Genomic DNA, 14,072 nt, shown 5'->3' with positions numbered 1-14,072 from the left:
GCAAAATAAAGGAGTTAAACTAGAGCCATTAAAATAAAGATGAAAGGCAAGATTTCAAATGAAATATGATAAAAAAAAATACTAGGGAGAGGGGGTTCCAATCATGATCTACTAAGACAACTATGATAATCATCATGGATTCATGCCAAGGAGTATAGACTCTACTCAAAATGATTCATTCTAATGAAATCACTCAAAGCAAGTCAATGAAATCGATCAAACCTAAACTAGATCATTCTCATGCATCTAATCACTAGTGGAAAAAACCTTATTTGCTGCGGTTTTTTGGCCATTATATGCTGCGGTTTTTTGGCCATTATATGCTGCGGTTTTGGCCCCCAGCATTAGTGGTAGCAGCAGATAAGCCATTTTAAATGCTGCGGTTTAGAACCGCAACAGAAAAGAGACTCAATGCTGCGGTTCTCTTGGGACCGCAGCATTTAGTCTTCAGTTAAATGCTGCGGTTCCCTCGAGAACCGCAGCAAATAATTAAAAACAAATTTTTTTTTTTTTCGTCTAATACTAATACTTAATCTAATAATTTACAATGTAAACAATAATTAATCTAATAATCCAATGATAATCACCAATAATCTCTTTGTAAACTCTCGATGATATATATAATAATATGTACATATACAAATTAAAGTCATAAATCTAAACTAATTACATTATTTAGCAAGAACAAAAATTAGCAAGATACGCGGCAATCTTGTCTTTTAATTGGCGCATTTCTCCATCTTTCAAAGGGCGTGTTTACCTTGAAATGTCGTATAAAACCTATAATATAATGTTAAATTAAATGATACATAAACATTATTAGATTTTACCAATAGTAAATATATAATATTATTATTTAAGAACGTAACAAATACTTACGGCATCAATGGTTTGTCCTATAAAGGAGAGAGAAAGCGCGTTGAGATCCTTTAAGAGTGGAGATACTCCAATCAGCGTTGCAACTGATGTTGATCCTTATTCTTCTTCGACATATGGTCTTACTCATGTATACGAGTCAATTGTGGCCACTGGCTGGGATTGATCATTGTGATATTCTATCTTTTGGCAGGCTCCTAAGACTTTTATATGCCTTTTGTTGTGATGGATATAGGATGTAAATGCAACTTTTTGCATGGAAGCCTCTTCTAAACCAACTACTAGACATACAAATTAACTCCCCTCGTTCTAACTTGATGTTCAACCGCAATACTACAAAATTCTAATACGCGCCATCAATAAATTCTGACGATTCAATGCTTTCATACATCCAAGAACGATCTTTTGTCATCCTAATTTGAAACAAACATATTTAACCCCAAAAATATATACTTTGAATAATTAACATTGTATACTTCATACTTCATATGTACTTCATATTCTAATTCTATATAACCAAACATATTCTAATTCTATATAACCAAACATATACTTAAAGACAAGAATATAACAACAAACCACATTTTTAACAAAATATGCAAATAATTAACAAACCACACAAACCACATTCACAAATAATTACTAAATATGCAAATAATTAACAAACCACATTTTTAACTAAATTACTAAATTACAAGTGAAACAATAAAAATATAAACTTGGAAATTTACAAAACAAATAGAAATTACCTTGATTTCGTGGGTTATATGTAATAATCTACAAAGAAAAACAAAAAAAATTAGCCCTAATTTTCGTATGTATTTAACTTGCAAAAAACTTAAAGGTTTGAGAATTTAAAAAGAGAAATAATACCTTAATTCGTGAGTTTTGAAGATGAACAAGACCAAATGCTTTTGGTTTCAAAGGGTTTTGAAGAATGAGAAACAGTAGAAGTCGTGGGGAAGAAATTTTCTAATAATTAACAAACCACACAAACCACATTCATAAATAAAATCAACATTTATAGTTACAAACACAAACATATCAAAAATATAACTTAGAACAAATACACTAAGAATATACAAGTCAAAAACACTAACATTTCAATTCTTAAATTCGTGCGTTTGTATTGACCAAAATTAGAACAAATTAAAATAAATTACAATGAGAAATTACCTTTAAAAAACTCAGCCCTAATTCATGTGGGTATTGAAGAAGGTTGAAGAAGGTTAAAGAAGTACAAATTCGTGGGTTTTGTTCAAGGGTTTTGAAGAAGGTTTCAAGGTGAAGACAATAATGGCAAACAACAATGTATTCACGAGGGATTATGTACTAATTTTGTGGGTTTGAAGAAAATTGAAGCTTAGCTTGAAGAAGAAGAATGGGGTCGATGAAATAATCGTGCGTATTACAGTAGGTTTGAAGAGGGTTTGTGAATGAGAATGGAAGATTTTGTAGCGTTTTATTAAGGGTTATTTGCTGCGGTTCTTTAAAAATCGCAGCATATAAGTGCTTTTTTTTTTTAGTTTAATACTTAAATGCTGCGGTTCCATGGTGGCCCGCAACATTTATAAATTTTTTCAAATATGTATCAGGTGGGCAGCAGGCACTCCGCGAGCCGTGGATCTGGGTCAGCAAGCAGTGCCGCGGAGAGTTGGGCGAGTCGCGGAGTTGGGTCTGTTTGCTCCCAAAATTGTTCTTCACGTTTTTTTTTTTTTTTTTTTTTTTTTTTTTTTTTTAATACTTAAATGCTGCAGTTCTGATAGAACCGCAGCATTTAAGTGCTTATATGATACTTTTTTTAATTTTTTTTTCGTTTAATACTTAAATGCTGCGGTTCACTAAAGAACCGCAGCATTTGAGAAGCTGATATGCTGCGGTTCTTAAGAACCGCAGCATTTGAGGATGTTATTTGCTGCGGTTCACAAGAACTGCAGCATTTGATGATGTTATTTGTAAGAACCGCAGCATTTGAGTGTATTATATGCTTAATGTATGCTTAAATGCTGCGGGGATGTTGAAAACCGCAGCATTTGATTAGTGTATTGCTGCGTATATTAAAAACCGCAGCAAATGTTTAGCAGCAAATAAGGTTTTTTCCACTAGTGAATCTAGAACTCAAATATTGGGGCTAGAGGTGCACAACTATAGCTCCAAGCATAATAAGCAGAAAATCATCAACTTAAGGCAAAACCCAATCAATCATCAATGTAAACTCAATCGATCAATCATGATTTTCACCCCCTTCCTTAGCTAGAAATCTAAGCTAGAGAAAGGAAACTAGCCATATCAACTACACTAAACATGTATTCAATCCCAACAAAACTAATGATTCAAAACCAAAGAAAAGGCAATAATATAAGTAAAAGCAAGAATCTTTATGGAAATAAACACTATTAAGAGCAATAAAACCAAATAAAAGATAAGGGATAAAAAGATTACTATTACTAAACTTGAAGGATTAAGCAAACATGGACTAATTGTATTGAAAAGATGAAAGCTTAAAGAAAACTTGAAAATATCTTGATTACATCAATGGAAACTTGAAGGTTAAGCTACTTTCTCTCTCTAAAATCTTGATGTTCTCTCTCTATAATGTTTTTCAATGGAATAGTGAATGATAGTCCAAAGTTGTCAAGAAATTCAAGCTAAAGACTATATATAGTTTCTTGCTTAAAACAAAGAAAATGGGTGAGGGAAAGGCCTCTCCAACAACCCAGCTCGCCGCACCCGCGGACATCAGGGTCGCGCCTCTCCTCGCCATCTCCAGAAACTAGGTGTTCAGCTCAGGACCTCTATTCGTGCCCGCGGCAATGGCATCTGCGCCCGTGGCATAGCACACTTGTCCGCACCCGCGGCTTGCTGTGGCAGCGCGCCCTCTCCCTTTTTGCATCTCCTTTCCTTAGAACAAGCAACTTTAGCAACTTCGACTTTAGCAACTTTAGCAATTCCAATTCCGCTCACGAGTGCTAGGAGTTATCAAAGCGAACAAATAAAGGGTAAAAAGCAAAAGAAATGATAAAAGAAAAGCAAAAACACGAGAAAGAGCGAAAGAAACTAAAATAAAGGTAAAAACGATAAGAAGAGGTACAAACAAGTGACAAATAAGGGGAATTCACTAGTGAAAAGGGTGAAATGGTGGCGTAAACGCCACTCATCAGCCAACAAAATTCAAGCCCATTTTATCACATTTCAATTATCTTTTAATCTTGGGGCCACGCTAGGCATCTAATAACAAGTATGAAACTCAGCCATACTGGCTTGAATTTTAAGAGCCAATTTCCACATTTTCAATCATTTTTTAAGCCCACTCTTTAAATCCAATTTTTTTCCTTTCTCAATTTTTGGAGATCAGGTGGTCGCTGAGAAACAAGTGCGATATAATCTGCCTTAAGGACAATGTGGAAGTTTTAGGGGCCGATAATGTATTAGACTAACCTTAGAAGGGGCAATTTGGGAAATCTAGTATTATTAGGTTAATAATCTTTATCCTTAGTATAAATAAAGAGAAGGAAGAATGAAGAAGGTATGCATGAGTGAATCTATATAGTTAGTGACTCACTAATTAGAGAGTTGTGACCTCTAACTCACTAATTAGAGAGTTATGACCTCTAACTTACTAATAATAGATTCATGACCTCTAACTCACTAATTAGAGAGTCATGACCTCTAACTCACTAATTAGAGAGTTGTGACCTCACCTCACTAATTAGAGAGTTGTGACCTGAAATTAGAGAGTTATGACCTCTGTTACATGGATTCGGCAAAAATCGTCATGTACCCGTGTCGACACGACACCGACTCAGATACGAAATCCAGCTCCGATCCGCCTGAATGAACTTAGACACGACAATTTTAATTGACAACTTGAGCTTCAAGTTCTTAAAGCATTTAAAATGGCAGAGAGTGAAGCAGCTTGAAGATGAAGACCGTTCAATTTTTATAAGAGAAGAGAGAGGGTATAGGAGAGAGGAGACAGGAGAGAGAAATAAAAATATTGTGGCTGAAATTAAATGTTTGACAAATTGACAATAGCCCCAAAAAATGTTTTTTTTTTCCTTTTTTTTTATTGTGTGGACGCACACTCCGATATCTCATTTCAATTTTCTATTTTTATTGTACTCTCATTGTAATACTTGTATTCCTTGTGTCCGATTACACTACAGAGTAATATATCATATAAGTAAGAGTATTTCATTTTTTGTTAACTAATTAACTATTTTTTGTTAAATTTCCTTCACTAAAAAAATTAAAAATAATAAGTTATTATACATTATTGTCGTATCCCCATACCCGTGTCCAAAAGTCGTCCTTGTGTCCTAAAATTTCGAGGAAAATGTGTCGGACACTAAAACTCGTCCCTGTGTCCTAAAATTTGACATTAATGAGTCCGACAGAGATACGTACCAGTGTCGGATCCTTCTATCCGAGTCCATGTAACAATTAGAGAGTTGTGACCTCGAGTCACTAATTAAGGAGTTGTGACCTCGAGTCACTAATTAGGGAGTTGTGACCCCGAGTCACTGATTAGAGATTTGTAGGCTAAACCTACTAACTTCTATTAAAAAAAAAACCATTAGCAAGTTTTATATAATATCAGACTTTAATCTTTATTGGGAGATAGAATTAGAAATAAGGTTATACGCAAAAAGGTAGGTGTGGTAGGCATTGCAGACAAACTAAGGGAGAAACGTTTGTATTGGTTTGGGCATGTAAGACAGAGACTAGAGGGTGCACCGGTACGAAAAGTGGAGGAGTGGGATTATGGAGGAGTTAAACGAGGGAGGGGAGACCGAAAATGACTTAGTTGGAAAGAGTTAGGAAGGATATGAAGTATATGAATTTACACGAGGAGAAGGCATTGGATCGTAAGGGATGGAGGAGGAAGATCTTTGTTGATGATTACATGGAATAATCAAATTTGGTTCATGTAGTCGACCCCACTTATGGGATTAAGGCTTTGATTGATTGATTGAATCTTTACTCAATTATATCATTAAAGCATAAATACCAAGTCAAATTATCAATCTATAACAAGATTAGAGTGGAAATTCAAGCCCTAATGCCTAACTTCTTATTCGGGATGCAACCCCCTTTTGCTAGAAAAGAAATAAGACCTGTATGGAGCTCCATGGCTATCTCTAGATATGAGATAGCCCAGAAAAAATGGAAAACTTCTTATACCCAGTTTTCTTATGGGATTTAGCAAGGGTTGATTTTTCCTCGCACATCAAGCATTTTTATGCCATTAACGGATTTTTTTTTCAGGTATTTATGCTTGCACTAATTTCCATAGTAGACGTCCTATGTGGGAAGATCTTCATGCCTTATTTGATTGTATGTTAGTAATTGAGATTTTACTTAAAACTTGATCATAAGTTTGGTGGTATTTTGATAAAAGCTCATTGATGTATTACCTTTGCTTCATGTACTCTAATATCAATAGGGTTTTAGTTGATGTGGAATTTTATTATTAAATGAATTACATTCACTTTGACAAATTATGGCCTCACACTAATGTCACTAATCTTCCTAGGGCCTCTTAGGACCATTGCTCTATCCTTCCCTCTCTCCTAAAATCTTTCAAATTAAAACCTTAACTCTCCTTCCACTCTTTGGTGTCCTATAGTTAGGCCTCCTCTACCAACCCTTTCTACATCAAATTATCCAATTTGGGTTCTAATATCTCTCAATGAGCTAAAGACTTTTCTTCAAACATCTTTCCAAAAAAGGAAGAGGTTGATTACTAGAATACAATATCTTTGAAAGCTAAAATAAACTGCCTCCAAACCATATTGAATTCCGAAGAATCAATATCTTTAGGATTGGAGGACTTAATATCTCTATTTCATCCCAAAGGAGCTTTATTAGTTGGAAAGTTGCATGCAAGGGGGGAGATGAAAACTCAAAAATCGTTCACTTTAAAATCATCTAAAGAAGATTCACCTATCTAATATCGGTGAATCCTTCCACTAGTGGAAAAAACCTTATTTGCTGCGGTTTTTTGCCCATTAAATGCTGCGGTTTTGGCCCCCAGCATTAGTTATAGTAGCAGATAAGCTATTTTAAATGCTGCGGTTTCAAACCGCAGCAGTAAAGAGACTAAATGCTGCGGTTCAATGTGAACCGCAGCATTTAATGAACACTAAATGCTGCGGTTCCCATGTGAACCGCAACATTTAATGAAGACTAAATGCTGCGGTTCTCATGTGAACCGCAACATTTAATGAAGACTAAATGCTGCGGTTCTATGTGAACCACAGCATTTAATCTTAATTGAATGCTGTGGTTCATGTTGAACCGCAGCATTTGTGTATATATTTTTTTTTTCCTTTTTTTGTTTAATACTAATTATAATCCAATAATAATGTACAATGTAATAAACAATTATTTAATCCAATAATCCAATGATAATCACAAATAATTAACTCTCGATCGTATATATATATATATATATATATATATATATATATATATATATATATATATATATATATATATATATATATATATATATATATATATATATATATATATATATATATATATATATATATATATATATATATATATATATATATATATATATATATATATATATATATATATATATATATATATATATATATATATATATATATATATATATATATATATAAGTACATGAGAATGTCGTATTAAAAATCTAAACTAATTACAAAAATTAGCAAGATACGCAGCAATCTTGTCTTTTATTTCGCCTATTTCTCCATCTCTCAAAGGGCGTGTTTCCCTTGGAATGTCATATAAAATCTATAACATAATATAAAATAAAAAATACATTAATTATTAGATTTACCAATAATAGCAAACATATACATATTATTATATTATAATTTAACAAGGTAACAAATACTTACGGCATCTATATTTTCGACTCCAATATCTTTCACGAACTTTAAGATATCGTCCATGTATTTGAGAGTGTAGTAGCCGCAATCAACCGAATTAGAAGGTTGTCGAAAGCACTAAGAGAAAATATATGTTAGTGCCAAAAACGCTTAAAAACGCATAAAATCTCAACTCAACATGTAATTTCTAGCATACAACTATGATTTCCAATTCTAACGACTTCAACACAATAATATATACCAAATAGTGTTGTGTTCCAAGTTTCGTGCAAAACAAACCAAGTTTGAGCTACTTTGTGCGCGAAAGTGCCAAAAACGCTTAAAAAACCCTTAAAATGGCAAATCAACACGTAATTTCTAGCATATGACTATGATTTCCTATTATAACCACTTCAACACAACAATATATACCAAATATTGTTGTGTGCCAAGTTTCGTGTAAAACAAACAAAGTTTAAGCTACTTTTTGCGCAAAAGTGCCAAAAACGCTTAAAAATGCTTAAAATGGCAACTCAACACGTAATTTCTAGCATATGACTATCATTTTCAATTCCAACCACTTCAACACAATAATATATACAAAATAGTGTTGTGTCCCAAGTTTCGCGCAAAACAAACCAAGTTTGAGCTACTTTAAGCGCGAAAGTGCCAAAAACGCTTAAAAACCCTTAAAATGTCAACTTACCAACTAATTTCAAACATACGACTATGATTTCCAATTCTAACAAATTCAACACAATAATATATATCAAATAGTGTTGAGTGCCAAGTTTCGTGCAAAACAAACCAAGTTTGAGCTACTTAATGCGCAAAAGTGCCAAAAACGCTTAAAAACGTTTAAAATGGCAACTCAACACGTAATTTCTAGCATATGACTATGATTTTTAATTCCAACCACTTCAACACAATAATATATACAAAATAGTGTTGTGTGCCAAGTTTCGCGCAAAACAAATCACGTTTGAGCTACTTTACGCACGAAAGTGCCAAAAACGCTTAAAAACCCTTAAAATGGCAACTTACCAACTAATTTCTAGCATATGACTATGATTTCCAATTCTAACCAATTCAAAACAATAATATTTACCAAATAGTGCTGTGTGCCATGTTTCGTGCAAAACAAACCAAGTTTGAGCTACTTTGTGCGCGAAAGTGCCAAAAACGCTTTAAAAACCCTTAAAATGGCAACTCAACACGTAATTTCTAGCATATGACTATGCTTTCCAATTCCAACCACTTCAACACAATAATATATACAAAATAGTGTTGTGTGCCAAGTTTCGCGCAAAACAAACCAAGTTTGAGCTACTTTAAGCGGGAAAGTGCCAAAAACGCTTAAAAACGCTTAAAATGGCAACTTACCAACTAATTTCTAGCATATGACTATGATTTCCAATTCTAACCAATTCAACACAATAATATATACCAAATAGTGTTGTGTGCCAAGTTTCGTGCAAAACAAACCAAGTTTGAGCTATTTAATGCGCAAAAGTGCCAAAAACGCTTAAAAATGCTTAAAATGGCACCTCAACACGTAATTTCTAGCATATGACTATAATTTTCAATTCCAACCACTTCAACACAATAATATATACAAAATAGTGTTGTGTGCCAAGTTTCGCGCAAAACAAACCAAGTTTGAGCTACTTTAAGCGGGAAAGTGCCAAAAACGCTTAAAAACGCTCAAAATGGCAACTTACCAACTAATTTCTAGCATATGACTATGATTTCCAATTCTAACCAATTCAACACAATAATATATACCAAATAGTGTTGTGTGCCAAGTTTCGTGCAAAACAAACCAAGTTTGAGCTACTTAATGCGCAAAAGTGCCAAAAACGCTTAAAAACGCTTAAAATGGCAAATTAGCAACTAATTTCTAACATATGACTATGATTTCCAATTCTAACCAATTCAACACAATAATATATACCAAATAGTGTTGTGTGCCAAGTTTCGTGCAAAACAAACCAAGTTTGAGCTACTTAATGTGCAAAAGTGTAACGTCCCGGTTTAAGTGACCCGGGAAATCATATGAAAACATGATCCCGGTTCACAAACGGACACTAAAAATTCATTTTTCTCTCGGATCGTCAACGTTCCAACGGTAAAGGAATATGGTCAACGCATGAAACAACGCCAAACAAAGAAAACAAGTCAGCGGAAGTCTTTACATACAACTCGAGAGCCTACCGGCCTCTAGACTAACTAAAAAGTTGTACGAAATAAAAAGAAAATCGTCATAATCTTTCGTTACATAAACCGAGTTATTTCGACTCATAAACTTATTACAAAACATAACTTAGTCTTACGGGTTCTAAGCCGAGTCCTCACTCCAGCCCCCACCTGCAGTCAACCTACTGCACGTCGTATGACAACACGTAGCAGGTTCCAAAGAACAACCAATACACGTCAGAGACTTCATACATATATCAAACAGGTTGAATACAAGCATTGTGTTTATCCTAGCATGCATAGGCTCTAATATATATTCATTATTCAATAATTCCAACTTGTAACGTTGCCCGCCCTGTTCGGGTCGTTCAAGTACAAACATTTAATATTAAACAATTCCAACTTGTAACGTTGCCCGTCCTGTTCGGGTCGTTCAAGTATAAAACCAAATCTTTTGGAGGAATACACTTAGGAGAGCTAATCCCAAGGCAACCACTGACCTAAGACGTTGCCCGTCCTGTTCGGGTCGTCAGAGGTAAAGTATGCATACCCCCGTGGTGACCGTAATGATCCAAAATTGCCATGGGAACAATAATTATGATAATTCAAACCAAACGTTAACCCCTTTGGGTAACGAACATATAAATTTTCAATTTCCACTTTAACTTCTTTCAAATTATTTGGGATGTCTAATCCTTATGTGAATTACAATACATCAATTAGGAATAAAACAACACTACTTGCACAACCACATAAACAGTATGGTCTAAGCGTGTACCTTTAAACGCTGCAAACACACGTTGCTCAAGCACACTAGGAATTTCGCCCTCTTATAAATCGAGGTCCTAAATAACACACACAAAACGATCACATATTAGATCGTGTTTACACATTTAATCCACTCCATACCACTAAGATATCACTAAGACTTGATAATTTTAAATGTTTTCATCAAATTCCTAATAGTTCCAAATTGTAAACTTGAACTAGAAACTTAAATGATCGATTTGGACAGTTTAGAAAATTCAAATAAAAAATCCGACTTCGTCGTTGCGTTCGGAACACGTCAATTACCTTGGGTACCAAATTTCATAATTTCTAACATCCAATTACTATTTTCACTTATTTTAAGCGTTTAACGAGTTTTTGTTTTAACGCATCGGATACATAAACCAACAACGGAAACGACTAACGTTTCCGAATCGGCACCAATACCGAGACAGCAGCTGCTGTCTGGAACTCCCATTACGTTATTATTGTTATTATTATTATTTTATATATATTCATACACAAAAACCCCATCATCAAAGCATAAGAGTCATCAAAATAAAAAGAATAGGCCCATCCATAAGATCTTCAAGAGACTTAAAACTCCACAAATTATGATAATTAAATTAAATACTTAATTCTCTTAACAAATTAAAATTTTGTAGAGAATCATAAACAAAAATCATCCTTCTTGAATCAAGACAGATATATAAATACACAATCCTTCAAGCAAATCCAATTTTGCTAAAGGATTTATAAATTCTTAGATGACTACACTACTTGATCCATACCATTTAAATTCCTACTAACAAATTGTAATTTAGTTAGAGAAATGTAAATCATAAAAGAAATTTATTTAAATATCAATATTAACTTAATTCTTTTAACAAATTAAACTTTGCTAAAGAATTTAAATCAGAAACATAACTCAATCCTTTTAACAAAATTGAAGTTTATTAAAGGATTAGTAGAGAAAATTATATATAAAAGAAAATATATTCAATCCTCCTAAAAGTCATAGGATATCATCATACATAAAATATATTCACCTTAGAAATCTTATGAATAAAATTTATAAATAACAATTCAACTAAACTTACCCCTTGAACAAAAGATTGGATTGAACAACAAAGTTTTTTTTTTCTTTTGTAATGCCGAAAACAAGAGAAAAGGGAAAGAAGAGAACTTTTTTTTTTCTGATTTATTTGTACTCACTTCAAGAGTTAGAAAGGTAAGGGAATTCATATGAGGCTTATGGAATTAAAAGAGGAGTAAGACCCACTTAAATTGCCATAACACACCATTATGAGAGGAGTTACAAAACTCCTCCCATTCACCCTCACAACCGGCCACCCCCCTCAGTTCCCTAATTTTTATTTTTTTTAATTTAATTAACTAATTAAGTAATTATTATATTATTGTTAAAATAGAAAAGAAACGTCACGCGATAACCTCGTACGCGATAAAACTCGTTACCGTTAAAATTTAACTCACTTTATTTCTTGCAAATATCTATGTAAAATAATATAATTTAATAATACATATTTATTTTACATTATTATATTATTTTCTTAAACCCGATAAATTACGGGGTGTTACAAAAAGTTCCAAAAGAAGCTTTAAAACACATAAAATCGAATAGCGTTGTATTGTGTACCTTTATTGCTGTCCATTCGGAAATTGTGCTCTGGATGTAGATCCCATTTGTCCACGCACTTTCTTCATTGTGCTGAAACGCATGGGAAAATTAATACTATATATATATATATATATATATATATATATATATATATATATATATATATATATATATATATATGTATATATATATATATATATATGTATATATATATATATGTATATATATATATATATATATATATATATATATATATATATATATGTATATATATATGTATATATATATATATATATATATATATATATATATATATATATATATATATATATATATATATATATATATATATATATATATATATATATATATATATATATATATAACACTTAATTAAATCAAATTGGTAAAATAATTATATACGTACGCATTCAACAACGCTTTGAATTTTTTGTTGCGAGGCGGGCTTTGAGGTTTTTGTAATGAGTCGAAGACGTGTACAGTGTTCGTTAAAGGACAAATGACCAAAAGTATTCAATGCAAACTACAAACATAAATTTAAAATCAACAAATTAGAGATTATGTGAACTTAAAAATCAAAAGATAAGTTCAATTTCAAAAAGAAAACTTACTCTTCCACGTATAGAGCCAGAATGAACATGTATTTAGATGCAAGGGAATTAGTCAAAGCAGTCTCAATGTATGCTCTGACGTCATCTGGATCATTTACACTTTTAGTACCCAAAATCAACTCAGGACAAAACCATCCAATTTTTATTGGAGGTTCGCGACAATTTAGCTCCTCGTAAGCCGCACTAAACTCACGAATAAAAAAATTTGTCAGTAATTCGGTTATTAAAACAATTAAATAACAATGACTAACTAGTAAGATAATGAACATCACCTCATGTAGACATGGATCAGAGCTACGTTCAACATCTCTCATCTCAAAAATTGTCCAATGTCACTAGGACCAATAATTACAAATGGGCTCTCTAGAAAGCAGAACTGCTCCTTCTGCAGGTTTAGAATGATTGGGTCCTCCTCACTTATGCGAGATGATGCACAAGAGTGTAGCCATTTGCAATCTTGAGAGAGATCTTTTAGCTCCGCATCTGTAACAAATCCTTTTTCTTAATCTTAAATATTTTGACAAATTCAATAATCGTTTCGTTTTATTATTTTCTTTTTAATGTCGTTTCGAATTTTATTCCAATCATTCTTAAGTTCTTGATTTTCTTTATTTCTCTTAAAATAAATTAAATTACCTAAATATTAAATTTAGCTAAATTACCTACAATAAGTTAATCTTTTTATTTCCCATATTAATTTATTAAAAATAAAGATATATATATATATATATAATAATAATAATTAAAAAAAAAGAGAAAAAAAAGGTTGGCGGCAAGAATTAGGCTAAATGCCAAAAGAACATAATTAATCCTTATCCTAATTTTTTTTTCTTGTCCATGAAGGAAAATTAAAATAATAATTAATCTAGCCTATTTATAACCCAAGCTAATTCCTAAAGCAATTAGAACCCAACCGTAGGAAAAAAGAAGGGAAGGAAAAAATCAGAATTTTTTTTCCTAAAATAAGCAAATTCCTAAATAAATTCTAAAAACCCTAGAAAAATTCCTAAAAATCCTCAAAAAAATTTCAATAATAGTATTTAGTGTTAATTATAGAAATTCAAGGAGAGGAAGCTAATTTTGTGGCTAGAA

This window comes from Amaranthus tricolor, chromosome 11 (assembly GCF_026212465.1).
Source record: "Amaranthus tricolor cultivar Red isolate AtriRed21 chromosome 11, ASM2621246v1, whole genome shotgun sequence".
In the NCBI taxonomy this organism is placed as follows: domain Eukaryota; kingdom Viridiplantae; phylum Streptophyta; class Magnoliopsida; order Caryophyllales; family Amaranthaceae; genus Amaranthus; species Amaranthus tricolor.
This window is presented reverse-complemented; position numbering follows the sequence as displayed.